The 17357-nt window shown below is 43.4% G+C and overlaps 1 long non-coding RNA gene across 1 annotated transcript; it reads right to left on the reverse strand.

Moving 5' to 3' along the window:
- Window positions 1-2742: 2742 nt before the first annotated feature.
- Window positions 2743-5354, reverse strand: LOC142764840 (uncharacterized). The gene is made up of 2 exons (XR_012883917.1): window positions 5245-5354; window positions 2743-3978 (listed from the first exon to the last, which is right to left on the reverse strand). It is a non-coding gene; the product is annotated as an uncharacterized LOC142764840 (long non-coding RNA).
- Between the last annotated feature and the right edge of the window lie 12003 nt (window positions 5355-17357).

A 17357-nucleotide genomic window follows, 5' to 3' on the forward strand; every position in this document is an offset into this window, starting at 1 on the left:
GCGTCGGTAAGGTCGCAGAACACGCCCTTCTGAACCGACTCAAGGTGCACCTCGAGACCAATGACATGTACACTCACAATATGATTGGTTTCAGAGCTGGTCTCTCGACACAGGATGCCATGAAGCTAATAAAGCATCAGATCATCGACCGGAGCACAGGAGACACCAGAGCCATCCTTGGATTAGACCTGGAGAAGGCTTTCGACAACGTTTCTCACGAATTCATCTCCAGTCTATTCCCAGCCTAGGGCTAGGGAAGAGGGTCTATGACTTCGTGAGATCCTTTCTTTACCAGAGAACTACCAAGCTCAAGATCGAAGGGCACTTCTCACGAGAGATCAACCTCGGTTCACGCGGCACGCCTCAGGGCTCAGTTATTTCACCAACACTATTTAACATCGTGATGATCGGGCTCTCCAAGCAACTCGCGAAGATTCAAGGAATCAATCACACCATCTACGCAGATGATATAACCATCTCGTGCAGCGGCGGGAGCGACGGTCAAGTTGAGGAAGCCATGCAGCACGCAATCGACGTGACCGAACGTTTCCTCCGTCCCACCGGTCTCAAGTGCTCCCCATCGAAATCTGAACTTCTGCTATACAAGAAAAGACCCCGAGGCGGCGGCCACCGTGACTGGAAACCTGCGTCTCAAAGTGAAATACGGCTTTTCACTAGTGACGGGTCCCCAGTGCCAAGAGTGGATTCGCTCCGAATATTGGGAATGTATATCGAGTCCAACGGCGCTAACGGAGCTGCACTGAGACAGATCACTACTAAGACGGAAAGTGCTCTCATCCTCATCCGGAGGATCACCAACAGACACCGCGGAATCAAGGAAGACAATCTCATCTGCATCATACATGCGTTTGTGCTCTGCCACCTTTCGTACTCGGCGGCCATATATAATTGGCGTGTTGCAGAAAGAAGTAAGCTCAATTCCCTCATAAGAAAGGTTTTCAAGCTCGCGCTCGGCTTGCCTATAAGCACTGGCACTGAAAACCTTTTCAAGCTCGGTGTTCACAATACACTCGAAGAGATAATCGAGGCGCAAGAGCGCTCACAGCTGCTCAGGCTTTCCGGAACCAAATCGGGCCGCAAGATACTCGATGATTTGGGCCTCAACTCTATTGACCAGTGGCCCGATTCCATGCAGATTCCCAGAAACATCAGGTCTCAGCTGCGCATCGCACCCATTCCCCGCAATATGCACCCTGCGCACAACGTCGTTCGGCGTAGGGCCAGGGGTAGAGCTCTGCTCGAGCACGTCCGTAGCAACCCCACTGATGCAAGCTTTGTGGATGCTGCGCCATATGTCCAACAAGAGGCATTCGCTGTTTCCATTGTCGACTCAAATTCCAGGCTCACTTGCTCCGCCACAGTACGCACATCGAAGCCCGTGATAGCCGAACAGGTTACAATCGCGCTGGCTATGCTAGATAGTCGCAGAGAGTCAATATACAGCGACTCCAAGGCGGCTATCAAAGCCTACGAAACCGGGATGGTAGCCCCTCAGGCCCTCCGCATTCTCCAAAGCGTCAAGAGTATCACGCCCCATTCTCTCACTTGGTTTCCCGCTCACCTGGGGTCGATTGAGGGCCCTACCTCTAACCCGAACGAGGGCGCACACGAGGCCGCGCGAGGACTCACTGGCCGCGCAGCCTCACAGTCCCTCTGCCTCGCTGGGAACTCTTACTTACGTTCAACGAAATAACCAAGCACTTCTATCTGTCAAGAAGGGTATTCCCTCTCCCACACCCGGCCTTGTGCTGGGCGCAGGCAGTCACCCTAAGACTATTGCAAGCCAGTGCGTATCCTAACCCTGTGGTTCTTCATGCCATCTACCCTGAACGGTATCCAAGTGCGGATTGCCCCGCTTGTGGCCTGTTAGCCACATTCAATCATGTGTTGTGGGATTGTGAAGCCATCGGCCCCGCCCTCAGCGAGGACAGGTGGGCAGCGCTTTTACGCAGCCCCGAACTCAAGGATCAAACCCTGGCCGTCCAGAGTGCCCCTGAACGGGCCGCCAAGCTCGGCTTGACGGTCCCAACGTGGGGTTAGCCGGGTGGCGCGGGGTCTCCCCTGCGTCTTCTCAGGACAAAAATAAGGTTTTAATCAATCAATCAATCAGATACTCGCTAGGTATGAACTGCACTACTTTTTCACATGCCACACACGTGACCTATCTAACTCTCGTAACAGGCGAATTAATTTCTAAAAAAAAAAAGGTTCTGCGAAAGCTAGGTTCCGAGGAAACATTACAGAAAACGCATCACATTCAAAAAGAAATAAAAAAAATTGTGATTGCACAAGAACCTTCGTGATGTAACAGTGGTCCTTCGCTTAAAAAAAGCCTGACATGATAACGTCAAGAGCTTTTAACAAACAAAAGCATGCTGCACTGCCGTTCGCAGCCACCTCATGCAGGACTAACTCCAAGAGTGCAGCGCGTGAGCCAAACAATCTCACTGCATAGACTATCTCGTAAAGCACGTGCATATGGCACTTTGTGATAAACGAGTGATACTGATAACGTCTCTCCACAAGACCAACCACGTGCTATTAATATAGCACAAGTTGGCCAGTTTTATGTTTTGTCAGTATCTATAGGTCATCCCCGTCGATGAAAAACTCCTAATAGTACATTGACTTGCAATTGCTGCCCGCGCCACTCAGTGGCTCGCGTTAAGTGCTCGCGCACCACAGGTGAAAAAATCCCTGTCCACATAAACAAACCACTGATCATAGAGAGGCAGGTTTTATTGCAAAGAAGAAGAACAGAAAAAAAAAACGAAGTCATACTGCCGCCGACCGTAATACTGGTCGAGATAAGCCTAAAGCTCGTGTAGCCCAGGGCCGGCACATATGCAACGGCACCTCTTTAAGCACTTGTTGCGAGTTTCAATTACAAAACGAAACAGTGGCAAATCGGCATTACTGAAAACTGTGCCAAGTGATTGCCGATGCGTAATGAGTCACGAATAAAGCGCCAGGGTGCCCTTTATTATCGTTTACAATGGTTTGAACACTCGTTTTTTCACCACGGTTTCGATGTGCGGATTTCACTTGCAATGACTTTTTTAAATGTAAAATTCAATGTAAACTCGCCTGTCTAAATAAATTAGTAGTTGATTAGTGTAAACCAGGAATAGGTTGCACACATTTTGTCGCTCACGGAACCCATTTTGAAAACTCATGTGCACGTGCCAGAGCATCAGGTAGACGCGTCGGATGCAGGGAAAAAATGACTCCATGTTTACAGTTACTCGCTCACAGCAAACACGTACTTGTAGGTGACCGCATGCAGCAGCTTCAACATGGAAGCCACAGTGACTGGAGGAACGCGCTATGCACGACAGAGAACCGGAGAGTCAACTGCGCTATGTTGTCACCCAACTCGGTGGTTTTCGCTAGCTGACAGTAGCGCTAGAACACGCAGCCTAGCTAGTAGATGTATCACGCTCGATGCACGGCAGCGCATTTTTGTGGGGTCACGCATATTTGCTAAAGTTGAAATATTATGGCGACACCATGGAAGTCTTTGTCCCCAGAAAGATGGAAAGCAAAAAAAATTGGGCGCGTCTTGTTAGTCAAACTCGCCATTTTTTCCTCACTGAAGCTGAGGTCGGCATCAAAGTTCTAGCTTTCAAGGCTTTTTGGAGCAGTTCGGTGCCATTTTCTTGATTACTATGCTTTTATAGCAGCTTGGCGCAAAAAAAAGAATGTATCGAAAATGCGCAATGTGAGCAGCTGTTTCACTCCTTACCAATGCATGTGTGTTGGCTGTACAGGCCAAGGTCGCAACAGCCTCCTTTGCCTTACACATTAGCTTATTACAAAGTGATAAAAGACGGATTGGCTGCATCTTCGGTACAAGAGGCTGTGCAAGTCATGTGTGCACAAGGCATTGAGCAGGGTTTATGCTCAGATCCAGAGGTTTCCAACAGCAGGGTTTCCAGATCATGCGATCACTAGATCCTGCGAAAAGGGGGCAAGATGGATCAAACATTTCAGCAAATGCGAAGTCTGTGAGAAAAATTATGAAAGCCGCTTTAGCCTGCTGCCCTACGTTCAAGTTCTTTATTGATACAAGCTCTTATTGGTACATGAAAATACACAACACTTGTTAGACTTGTTCACAAGATGGCGCACAATTAAGAGTGTCATAACCAGAAATGATGCGGCAGCGGTATGTTCGTGTCTCAAGAAGCAGGGCACCACTTGCACACTTGTTAAGCTCGGGACCAAAGGCAAAACCAAAAATAAAAATGAATGTGGTCAAAAACACCGAATTTTCTCCATTTCTTGTGTCACAGGAGTAGTGTAGAAGATTTCTCCGTCATGCGCTAACAGTTATATTGGTCTGACTGGTAGGTGCATGTTAGATTACGGGGGCACCAGAAGAAATGCCAAAAGAATGTCCGAATATCTAACTTGTCTGCTTATTGAACACAGCGTCACTGAAAGGTACTGTTTAACAAGATCAAGGGTGCAACAGCCGAAATACAACTTGGAGCAATTTTAGGAACGGCAAAATATTACTTTTGGAGCACTAAAATGTAAATTTCGAGCAGGTTACAGGGAAAAAAATATGCAATTTTCATCACTAGAGACCAAATTTTGAGCAGTATAAAAAGAAGGCTTACATTTAAAAACAAAATATGTATAAATCATTCGACTTCATCAAAATTGTGTAGTGTAAACATGAACACTGCTATTTCAATGAAAGTGGGATTTTGAACCACCCTACTGAGCCAACAATGATAAAGTCAATATTAGCATTTGCTGTGCGTGTAAAATATTTTGACAGACTCTGCAAATTTAAATATAGACCTGCCAAGCTTGCGATCATAAAATTTCGGAAATTCTTGTAACCAAAGAGCACAGGTGGTAAAACAAAAAACAAAAAACTGGTGCACAATTTAGTTTGTTTTTTAGGGAAGCGGAAATGTCATACACTGCTCCAAATTATTTTCAGTAGCATGTTTCGACATCAGTGATTACACTGATACTCATAATTAGGCAGCGTACAAACGCATGAGTAAGTGAACATTATGTGCAGTGTCCCGTCACTAGGGATAACATCGCCTTCCAAATCTCAATACGCTTTTTTGCACAGCGCTGGTGTAAAATGGCAAAGGCAGCCTAATCAGGATTCCCTGCACGGGTTAGAATCCCAAGCCAAGCAATTTTCTAATCACAACACCTCCCTTTCCCGATTTCACCCCTTGTTGTTTTCCTCACCGTGGGGTTAGGTATCACTTCGGCTTTCCCTTGAAGGCGCGTTCGACCAGGTAAAGTAACAACGGCGTGCACCCGTTGACCTAACGACAGTACCGCAGATGTCCATCGCCAGGACCATGGCCGGGACGACGCAACTTCAAGACAAAAAAACAAGGGAACAAGGGGGGGGGGGGGGGGCTCAGAGCTTTCAATGAAATAGAGAGTGTCCAGTTTTTTTTTCAAGCTTTATTTACAAACTGTGCGATATTTCACGGCAGCTCTTAGAAGATGAGTCAGTTTTCGAAGCTTACCAATTTTTCACCTGTAGATCAAAACAGCATTGAAAGAAAGTGACAGTGGCTATGGGCCCATCCTGCAGACTTAATCTATAAGCAAAGAACCCTGTGAGCGGAGGTCACAGATGGCAGAGGCGTTGCCAGAAATTTTTTTTGAAGGGGGCGCTACCTTGATTAGAATGGGTTTCAGCTAGGCAAGTAGATGTGGTAGACCTATATTTTCTGCGCCCCTATATACCGTAGGAAAATATTGGGAGGGCAGAGGCATACGCCTAGTGTGCCACGCCCTGGCTACGCTACTGGTGGATTGAAACAAGTGTGTTTGAGTACACACATAGAGAAAAAGAGCCAAGGAGGAGGAGGGTGGGAGTGGCACAAGCTACTGTTAGGTTACCTTGGCGAGAGAAGTAGCTCTATCTGGAGTGGCACATGTATGATGTATGAAAGAAGGTTTCGTCCAACGTGCTGGCCGAACACACAGAAGCAACTGACAATGAAATAGACTGAAATAAGGTGAAATTACCAAAAAAAGGGGAAAGGAATTGGACTTACTGGCTATATCTAGACTCTCTGACAATTCGGACAACAACAGCGCACATTCTTGAGTGTAATGACAATGATAGCAGCTTCCCCCAGATATACAGACCTACATGCTATTTTGAATTTCACATAATTGGAATGTTCGCGCATTCATTTGCGTTGTGAGCATGGCTCCCGTGCAGAAACCAGAATTTTCCGCTTTTATGCGAGTATTCATAGTCGGTGCTAATGTTAACCCCATAGTTGAATAACAACCACGACACATAAAGAGAGGGGTGGCAATGGCACTGCAAGCCACCGTGGGGTACCCTCACGTATGTAGCGCACTGTGGCATGCCGCCGGTAACTTTTGGTGTCTTTCCGGATTGCGTAGTCTGCAGAAGTCGGCACACATGAAGCCACAGAAAAACAACGCTGTTCGAAAATGAAGACACTGCAAATTCACGGCAAAATCACATATGCAACTTCCAGCTTTCCTTTGCCAGTGCGAGGCGAGATCACATGATCCAACCGTGTACATCACAGCAATTGCAGCACTCGCGCCTCCAGTGGTGGGCCTCACACCCAATATGTTAGGACAACTGCATGACCGACCCTTGGTACACTGAACGGTGCAGCAAGCAATAGAGGAAGACAAGAGTAGTCGGTGCAGAGTGAATCAGTGGTCGTAAAGACAGTCACAAGAGACTTTTCGAAAACAGTCAATCATAGAATCTTGGCTCTCTAACACATTTGTAAGTAGTGCAAATAAACATCTTGTTTATTATAGAAACCAAAATGTCAGTGAATTACTGAATCGAACCATTTTATAACATACTGTGTCCTGTCATGCAAGTTTTGGTTCATGACAAACATTTGTTGGCAAAGAGTTAGAGCTCACTCAAACTCGCCTATACATACTTCGCGTCTGGGGCTCATTCTGACCCACCAAAGTTTTCTTAAACCAGCTCGGCCTCAAGCTCGCTAAAATATTACTCACCCTTACTCACTAAAGCACATGGCTTAATTTGAGTATGAGCGAGTCTCGACTAAGTCAACTCATAAGTGAGTTGCTGACCTAAGGTGTCAAGTTAAGGAGACAATCACAGAGCGCCGAAACTTAATAGGCTAGATAGACAGATATGGTTAAGGTGCTTTTAGTTCGCTAAAAAATGCTCTGCTTTAAAGAGCAAGTGACTACCAGGAGCTCAGCCCTTAAGGGAAGAGTCACTTTGAGACTTCAGCTTTTTTGTTTTTTATGAATAGAAATAACTTACGAGACATTTTGAAACTTGCCACTCTCTACTAGCACTGGTGTCCAAGCGATAGCCGACACACTGCCTTAAACAAACCTTGGAATGCAAACCACAGGTCAACAGCACGAGAAAAAAGGAATTCCTTGTTATCATTGCAGGACGACAACACTTGCTAGGCTAAAGAGATAAATAATTGAAAAACTGATGTGCTTTTGAAGCACCCGACAGCGTTGTACAGATCTTCTGTAGATTCTGCTGCCCTCTAGCAGACACCGAGCGCATTTCTGCAATGTTGAAGGCTGAGCGCACTCCATCTATGCAGGCACGAAATGTCCTTATTAACGTGTATGGTGGGAGATAGCGGCGGCAGTGCCAACAAATTTTCGTGTGCCATGTTGCTCAGACTGAGGAAACTGGGACAGTAAAAACTTTTGCAGGAAATTAAACTCTATGTTGTTTGACTACCTCGTTGCTGACGCGAAGGGCCAGATATGTACCTCATTTTGCTGCTTACAATTAAATGCATGTTTATGTTCTCCGCTCTATCCAGATGTGGGACAGCATAGGCACTCATCACAGCACGCTCTTCTATGCCATGCCAGAATGAAACAGTTTTTGCACCATGTCCATGCAGGCACAGACAAACCGGCCTTGTGCATGAGCTTCAAAGCTGCATCACAGCTACTCATGCTTGCCTCTGCTGCTGTTTACAGCATTACTTTGTCGATTAGATTGCAATAATAATGATGTATTAGACTCGTAGCTTCTACGTGTCAATTCTCATCTGATTAACTGGTTGTGGTTTAACATGTTGCTTATTGTTACTTGTTAATTGCGGAGTTTAATAAGGTAACATTTCGTTGTGTGGTTTGCACACATATTGCTTCACTATGTATACTTTTCAAGCATTCCATGTGCTCTTTAAGGGGGCGGCCAATTTCGTAAGGGCAAACTGAATGCTGTGACCCTCCCCTGTTATTTTTTATACCCAAAGAAGAGCAAATATGTTATTCCCTATGGTGATCCTTCTTCATAAAAAATCTTGTATCCACCTTTGTGTGCCGTGAAATGTTGATAGATGTCTCAAGTTTGTCAACGTTGTTCAAAACTGAAAAAAAATGCTGTTCTGGAAAATCTGTTATCCTTAACTGTGGGTGCAATCCCACTGTTTAGGCACAAAGGTGGTTTCGCAAATGTTCAGTATAGGCGATACACAACTGCCCTGCTGCAAATGGCATGAAATTGTGAGGTGCAAATAAACCCTGAAAGTGATGACGTGAACCCAAATATTTTACACCAAGTGTGCTGTTTGCGAGCACATGCCCTCCCCCCCCCCCCAAAAAAAATGGTATTCAATGAAATACCAGCTAATCAGCACCCACTTTATGGATACGCTTCTCATTTTTTTCCACGCACAGAAGACTAAAGGTTACAAAATTTTACTTGTGCGTGTTAATGCTATATATAGCGTACGTTGATGACTACATCAGCAAAGCATTATTCATTTGAGATATAAAGAAAGAGTAGAAAGTTTCACTTCAAGTTAGATGTGCAATAAATCGGAGGGGCTATTTTGTAAGTATTCTATCTAGAACACGGCAGACATGAAACAAAAGAATGAAGTGGAGCCACACTAGATTGGTCAAGGCTATTCTCATGCTCAAGATGTGAGAATAGCCATGGAAGATGCACATAATGGATAGAGGCCGCATTGCGTCAATAAAGTGGAGACAAAATGGCATCCGAACAACATGAACTCGATTGAAATTAAGTGCTTGAGCCTAAAGAATTGAATTAGCCTGTTTTGCACCTCACTTACCTTAGTGCTGCTGCGAAAATCACAACAAAATGACTCCTACAAACTGCAACACCACCTAGCATCTACTCAAGACACAAATAAATGGCTAAAATCATCCCAATCTGAATCTCAAGCTTTAAAAAACAAAACGTGTCCATAATGATGATGTGCTGTATTCATTTTATAATTTTACATCTATTGAAAGCATTTCCGAGTTCTCTTAGCTTGCCTACAAGCTTTTTGATCTTTCTTTTTCTTTCATTCTATCTCCTCCCATTCTAAATAAAAGGCTTAATAATTAACCCCCACGTCGACATAGGGCGCTTATAGTAAAATACACTTTGCAGTGGTGTAACAGCGTTTCCTTATTTCCCAGCTGTGTCTCGCTATAGCCTCTTCTCAGCCGCCCTGCATTGTTCCTCATGAATAGCAAATAACTAAAGCAATCCTTATTTTATATCCGGCGACCGCTGCTGTCCATTTAGGGGCCCCTAAAGTACCTCCTATATTTTTTAAACGTTTGAAGTAAACAAGTGCATTATATGCAAAATGTTGCATGATCAATGATTCTCCACGTGGCAACGCAACGTGGCAACAAGGTGCCAGTGTTTCGCAAATTCCAAGAAACAATCTCCGCATGCCTTTAGGGCTGGCATGTGACATCAAGAAGTTGAATCTGACGTGCAGAGTAAATACGCTGCAATTGGTCAACCAAGCACCAATGATTCCCTGTTAGCCTACAAGAAGCTGTCCACGCCACTCGTCGTTTGTCTAGATGCCCGCATGCATGCACGTGCTTGCAAATCAGGTACTGTGGTCCGTAGGATAGGGTTCATACCAACACTATTCGTATAAGCACCGGCTAGCACAGCAACAGTGATTCGCCAACAAGCACACAGTTGACAGAGCACTGAGTCGCGGCAATCATAACAAGACAGTGTTTGGAGCAATATCTCATTGATGATGTATGCCGCGAAAGATTCGGAGAGGTGCTCGGCAAGAGGGCAAAGCAGCTTCGAGAGAGGTACCGACGGAGAGTAGTGAAAAAAAGAAGCAAGAGTGATTACTGTGCTTAGATAATCAAGCGCATAAAACTCCGCTTGTACAGCACCGTTTTAAAATATTTTAACGGCTTTATGGTTGTTGTGCACTTGCGCACAACTTTTTCACCACAACTGAATTTCCACCTCTTGGTGGTTGAATATTGTATCTGGTTTCTGGCTGCATGCAGTATAGCACATATTGCGTGCCAGCACTGTACAGGTATTAAAACATGCCTTGGTGTATGGCAGCGAGAATGGTGGCCTCGAAATGAAGCGGCCAATGTTTAGACATGCAATGCTATTTCCACTAATACGCACTGTCAAACGTGAGACTCTGGTGTAGCATGGCGTTATCTACGTTAATTTTATGAGGATGGTGCAGGAAACTTAGTTTGGCACATTTGTGCCACGAAGAAGCATCAACAGATGTGGAATGGGGGGCGGTTAAAATATTAAAACCACACGAAGCTAACAGGCAAGGCAAACTTAGAAATTCAGATGAATTATTACTTGAAATTTTATATTTTGTTTCTGACTTGCCACGAGAGAACTTTCAAAACGAACTGGAAGGTATTGTTGGGCTTGCAAAGCAAAAAAAGCGAAAAAGTAACTCAGACCTCCTTTTGTTGTCTGCCAAGCTAACCCCGCTAGTAGCAACATAATCACCACCACAACTTTCTTTGCTGCGAAGTAACTGACATAAATTTTGATGCCACTTTTATTTACTCGTATTGATGTCACGAAGCTTTTAAACGTTGCTGCTCATTATATCTAATGTAGCTAGCAAGTTACACAAGCCTTGTCTAGCGTACTATTCTCACACACAGAGAACTTCCTCTAGTTGCAATGAGCCACGCTCCACACAATGGCCACGCTGAACCCACGGCAGACTGCAGAAGTTGGCCTTGTTTTAGGTGCATCGTAAAGACGCGGTTGGGCAAAATGGTGCGACATTTGCTACGTGTAAGCACCGTTTAGGTCACACTGCCGATTCACTGCACTAGTTTGACACCCAGGCACATAATAATAGCATTGGTGACAGGCAGGTACTTTTCCAAAAGATACCTGCGACATAGGCAGACGACATAGGCTCCCGTCATGTTGCGGTAAGCTTACACAAGTTTCACATTAAAAGATTAACTGTACTCTACTATGTATCCTGGAATTGAAAGGAAAAAAAGATCGATCACCCGGGTCGCACGTACGTGACTAGCCGCAACTGTTCGTCCTACATACACGCCAGATACTCGCACATTACAGCAAGCAGTTGATTAAGGTGCACGTGACAGGTATGGACAAGAAGGCACTCGTACAGAAAAACAGTAACTTATACTCAGAAATGTAATCTGGCTTATCGCTCCCGTTGCTGAGGCAGCTGAAATTTTCTCTGCCCAGAACCCGGATGACAAAATCAATGTTGCCAGGTTTTCGTAACGGAGCGTCGATGAAATCGGACAAAATCGCCCGAAATGTGGCCAGGGAAGTATTTATTCACAACAAAACATAAAATTATTTACAAAAGTGATAATTCGCACTCAGAAAGGCAGCGATGGTGTAGTCAACCAGCTAATGTCAAAATCTACTGTCGCTCAGCTTGGCCAGCTGGTATCATGACCGAGGTCGTGGTTGGCGCAAAAGACTGTGAAACAAAATTTTTTAATAAAATAGCATTTAGTCTATAGTTTTTATATAGTATGAACTGTCTGTATAACCAACAAAACAAGCGTACTACTTCTTACGACTGTGCTAATCTTGCGTAGAGTGTCACACGGACACCTATCATAGCGGAGGGAATAAGACGGTCGCAATCTGCGCATCGCAATTTCTGTCTCTCAGCCATGATTTAGCTAACGTCTTCGCCAAATGTTTGCGTGATTCTGCGCCAAACACAACCTGAGGGGTCTGATCACAATCAAAAGTCACTGGTAGAAAGAATCAGCAAGGAAAATCAGGTGATTCACGCAAAATCGCGAAAACCAGTATCAGCTGATGCGATTGCAGCATACATTTCATTTTATCATGCCGGAGTTCCGGATGGTGTGCAGCTGCAGTAGTCTTGAACTCGACATGCGTGAAAAGCCACGGTTGTAAGCGCGAGAATGACGCGTAAATACCGAGCGATAATGACGGCCGTAAGGAGGCGAAAAAACGCACAATTTTCATCCTAATTAAATTAAGTGGTAGTATAACGTGCTAGGCGTTGTCACCAGGTTGGGTTCAAATTATACATTTCAAAAGAATAACACCGGTTCAGCCGCACCGTGGGTTCGACGTTACATCCAGAAATAAACACTGGCTAAGCCCTTGAAACCGTGACCCAGCATGGTCACATGCGTGTGTACTTTTGATATCGCATACACCTTGCTCTGAAGGCGACATACATCAGACCGCGTGAACACAATACGGCAGATCATAAAATACAATAACTAAGCGTATACACGGGCATGCTTTAATAGTAAGAAATGTGCAAAGCCATACGAGTCACCCACGCCTGTCCGCTATTAACTTTGTCCAAACAACATTCAATTTATACACTTTGGAAAAGTACCAGATTATGCTACCAGCAAGCGTATAACTAAAACATCGCAAAAATAACGAGGACTATGGAAAAGTTTGCACAACACTAGCGCTATTTTCAACAATTTTGACAGCGTAACCACTAAGGAAAGCTCTGTGTCGGTGCGAAGCGATTGGGCAGATTATTACTTGCGTTTTAAGGAATAGCAATTGTACCTGCTTCTTTTCGTTGCAACTATATTATAGCACATGACATTGTCACTGTTTCATATATTAAACCGCGGTGCCACCACAACAATATGGGATGGTTCTTTTATAAAGGACTCTAGCCTCAGGGCTGTGATGACAGAGAAATATAGAAGAAATATTTCTGCATGTGGCAACTCAACCATAAAATTGATGTACTACATAAATTATATTACAAGCGCTGTCTCAATTGAGCTGCAATTCAAAAGATTTTTCGAGGCAGCCATACCAAATTACGCATATATTTACAGATTTTGCAGGCTTCCCTCAGCCCAATGTGTGCTGTGTGTTGATGTTACTGTGTTCTGTGAAAGGTGCTGAAGTCTAAATCAGGATGCTGACGGCATAGTACCAACAGTCAACTGAGCCTAGCTGTTTCAACAGAGCACCTCACATTCGTATAAGATGTCAAAGATATATGATGCAACAACTTCCTCCGAATTTGGCCTCATGTGGTTCAACCATCAAATCCTTTAAGCAGATGTGTACATTTCAAATAACATACTGATAGTGACACCGTTCATCGTGTCTCATCTTCTACATATGCCATGCGGCATAAAAAATCCCTGACATACATTTCAGCATTTTTCTCAGCCTTGAAATCTGTCATACTTGCCTCAGCAACCTACTCATCGCGAGTTCATCAGATAAGCACAGCTCACATCTGAATTCTGTAATTCAACGTTTGAACAAGGCTCATTTGTCAGCATAAGCAGGTGTGCATTTGATGTCCAAAAGCTCGCCTGTCCTATCCTCGTGTTTCCCCCATCCAGTATTCAGCTCTACCCAGGCAGATTTATAGGTGTTGAGAGCTTCCCATCTCCGAATACTAGATGCCGATAAGCCCTACAAGTTCCTTCGTCTTATTTTTGTCAACTACGTACTATACTAACAATTTGTATCATGGTGCCAGGCCATTATACATAATCCCTCCACTTCGTGCTATTGATACACAGAAATGCTACTATATAGAGCTTCCTTAGACCAAAAACTGCCATACAAACTTTCGGGGATCAACAGATGCTTTCGCGACAGTATATGCTACTCTCCGAATATCAAGTGAGAGTTCCGCTATAGATCATCGTACGACATCTTGAATTCAATTCGCGCTAGATCACCGACTCGTCAAAGGAGTACATATGGCGGCCAATCAGTTCCCTGACATGTTCTGAAAACTTATGCCCACTATCAGAACAGCATCACAGCATTTCTTTGTGGAGACTGAAGCCAATAGATCCTTAAAATATCACTGAATCATGTGGTTGGCCCTGTGAACATATCCAGCATTGTGACAATGCGACTAAATCTTGGAGTGCCGCAAAGCAATCTACCCAGGTGGTACGTACACCCACGTGATGCCATACTACACCTTATGTTGTTTGCCTGGGGAAGTCTTTGGATTTCCCGTGTACTTGGGTGTATGTGAAAGACTCTCTAATTGTGATATACCAAATTGTGCTTACAAGTGCACAAAATTTGTTAGTGTTTATGTCATTACATTAATACATGGAAGAAACTACGTGATTTCTTTGTCTTAGAATACGTGATTACATCTCTTATCGGTACAAGTTACACTCCCTCAGTTACAATCGTTGTATCCATATTCTCATGAGCTGCAGCAGATCTCAAACATATCGGAAACATATCATAGGAGCTGTCAACATTGTCATTGATGCCCTGTCACGTACCCCAAACAACATTTTCACCTGCCTCAGAGAAATATATACCTTTAAAAAGTGGCGACTGGTTGACATGACAACGAATTCTGCCATCTGCAAGAAACATAAGCTTCGACGCTGCTAGACTTTCAGTGTGCAGGGTAGTTTGCCATTAACAGGAGACATATTAGCTTCAACACACGCTGTGACCCAAGAACTGACAAATTAGGCCCACTTGCAAGCCCAATTAGCATATTACTAGACTGTCTTCCATGCCCAAATACGCGGAAAATCCAAAGGCTTCCCCAGGCAGATAACGTATGGTGTATGGCATCACGTGGGTTTTCGTACCACCTGTGTCGAATGCTTTGCAGCACTTCAAGATTCAATCACATTATGACATTGCTGAATATGTTTGCAGGCCCAACCACTTGATTCAGCGACGTTTCTGAGGATCTTGTCGTGCCATTGACTATGCTGCTGCCTTGCAAAAGACAAACTTAATTGTAGGCTTGTGTTAATTGCATGGTTCAGCGTTAAGTGGATTATATTCTCACTCCAGACATTTCTAGGTCATGCACTGTTGCTCCAGCTTTTGTAGCTGCTGGCTGCATTACTCATGTCATTCTTGGTTCCAACAGATAGAGAAAGCCAATATGGACCGACAGTATTCCACCAAGCCCTATCTCCCAATGAGCAATGAAATTAATGAAACGTATATGCATGATATTCAAAGCAGACAATTGTTGCAACATTATAAAACTTGCTTTAGGCATAACAGTAGGTCGACCCAGTGACAATGTTCTTTTACTCTGATCGACACGAAGCCCACCTTCCTGCCAGTGACTAAGCATCTCGTCTATGTTACATAGTAATGAAGCTTCTACCTATAGCTGTGTGACAGCGCATTGGAAGGCACATATAATAGCAGTGAACCAGCCTCTTGTACACGCATGCCTAATGAAATGATATCGGCTAACCTTCCGTCATTGGTGTCATGCTGCCAACTTTAAAATCATTTTTCTGAAGTAAATCTTACTGAAGTTTTATGAAAACAAGGCAGATGATTCACCTCTTATGCAGAAGTCATCATCAGTGCCAAAATGGCCTGAAACAGCAAAAATATCCCATTTACATAACATCAATAAACATTCCCCACAATGCCATGATTAAGATTGCATGTTAAGTTCTTGTCAACACAATCAAGCTAATAAAGCCTTTATCAGCATCATTTCTTCAGGCAAAGTGAAAATATTTTTCTGTGTTTTTTGCATTTGTTATATCTTAAATATACACTTATGTGCGAGAAAAGTGCCCCATTCTATTTGTGACACTTAGTTATGATGGCTACAAAAATTATTGAATAACAGCTGTAACGCTATCATATGATTCAGTAAATGTATTATTTGCGTAGGTTTGCAATTGTGCTAGTTCTCGAGTGCCAAAAATAAAAAGTTAGAATGCAATTTCAGTTTTTTGTTGCCTGATACTTACGCTCAAGTGCTATGAAAAATAAAGTACAACTTCATGTTCGCTTTGAGCTTGAACCCTGCAACCAGACCTCACTTAAAAAAGGTTGAGGCACTGTTCTAAATACCTGAATTTTCATTAGGTTGGAATAACAGACGGTGTGGTCTTGAATTTGAGCTATGTTTCATTTGTTGATCAACAAGCTCATCGTCGTAAGTCATGCTTAATTGTCTTTCCTAACTCATTCACATCTCAAATTCACTGAAGCTTGTAAAGCCACATTTGCAAAAATTAAAGATTGAGACCTTGCATGTGCCCCTGAACAGCAAAAAGCAATATTCACGTAACCATTCTGATAAAATCTGTAAACCCTCTCATACATCCAACGACCTTCCAAACATTTTGAGATGTATGGTTGATCATATAACTCTTAGATGGTTTAGTATTACAAAATTAATATTCACGTAACCAATGTGATAAAATCTGTGAACCCTGTCATACATCCAACGACCTTCCAAACATTTTGAGAAGTATGCTTGATCATATAACTCTTAGATGGTTTAGTATTACAACTATAAAAGCCAGAAAGCTTGCATAGGACTGGCAGATAAAGTTGGTATGGATTCATGATATTGCAACAGTACAACGAAGAAGATTAAAAACAAATGAGCCACAGGAACACAAGTGCTGATTTACGGCTGAAGTTTATTCAAACTACAGAACAGATGCATACTACATCCACATGGCAATGCGCAAAATTGACCAGCAATACCAAAAAATAAAAAAAAAAACAAGTTGTACACAGGGGTGAAGAATTTGTTTACCCTGCAGTATAATTGAAAGAAAGCTAATGCATAATTGTTTTTCATTTTGACTGAAGCTTCTCAATTATTTCTTTTTTTCACAACATTATCAAAGGACAACTCAGGAAGCCTGTGCTCGCGCACGTTACTTAATAGTCCTTTTTGCTTCTTTATCGTGTCAATCTAAAAACCAGAAAGCTTACTAGATCTCATTATTAGTTATTGTAGTTCTTCCCCTACTTGTCTGTTTGAAAATGCATTAGTATGAGCTCTTTTCGACTCAGCTGTTGCCATAACTGTTGTTATCTTCTGCCTGAGTAGTTCTTTTTTAAGACAACTCTAGCACAGTGCAATAATGCAATTATTCAGACTCCCGGCAGCTTTAGTGCAATGAACTAAATTCGTTGCTGACAGTAAGTCAATGCAGCAAATTTTCCTGCAGTTCATTGAATCAAACACACATTCAAGGCAAATCAAGTAAGAGGACAGCTAGTGATGGCATTTTTCATATTGAAAAAGTTGTTTGAG

The sequence above is a fragment of the Rhipicephalus microplus genome, chromosome 6 (genome assembly GCF_043290135.1).
Source record: "Rhipicephalus microplus isolate Deutch F79 chromosome 6, USDA_Rmic, whole genome shotgun sequence".
NCBI lineage: Eukaryota > Metazoa > Arthropoda > Arachnida > Ixodida > Ixodidae > Rhipicephalus > Rhipicephalus microplus.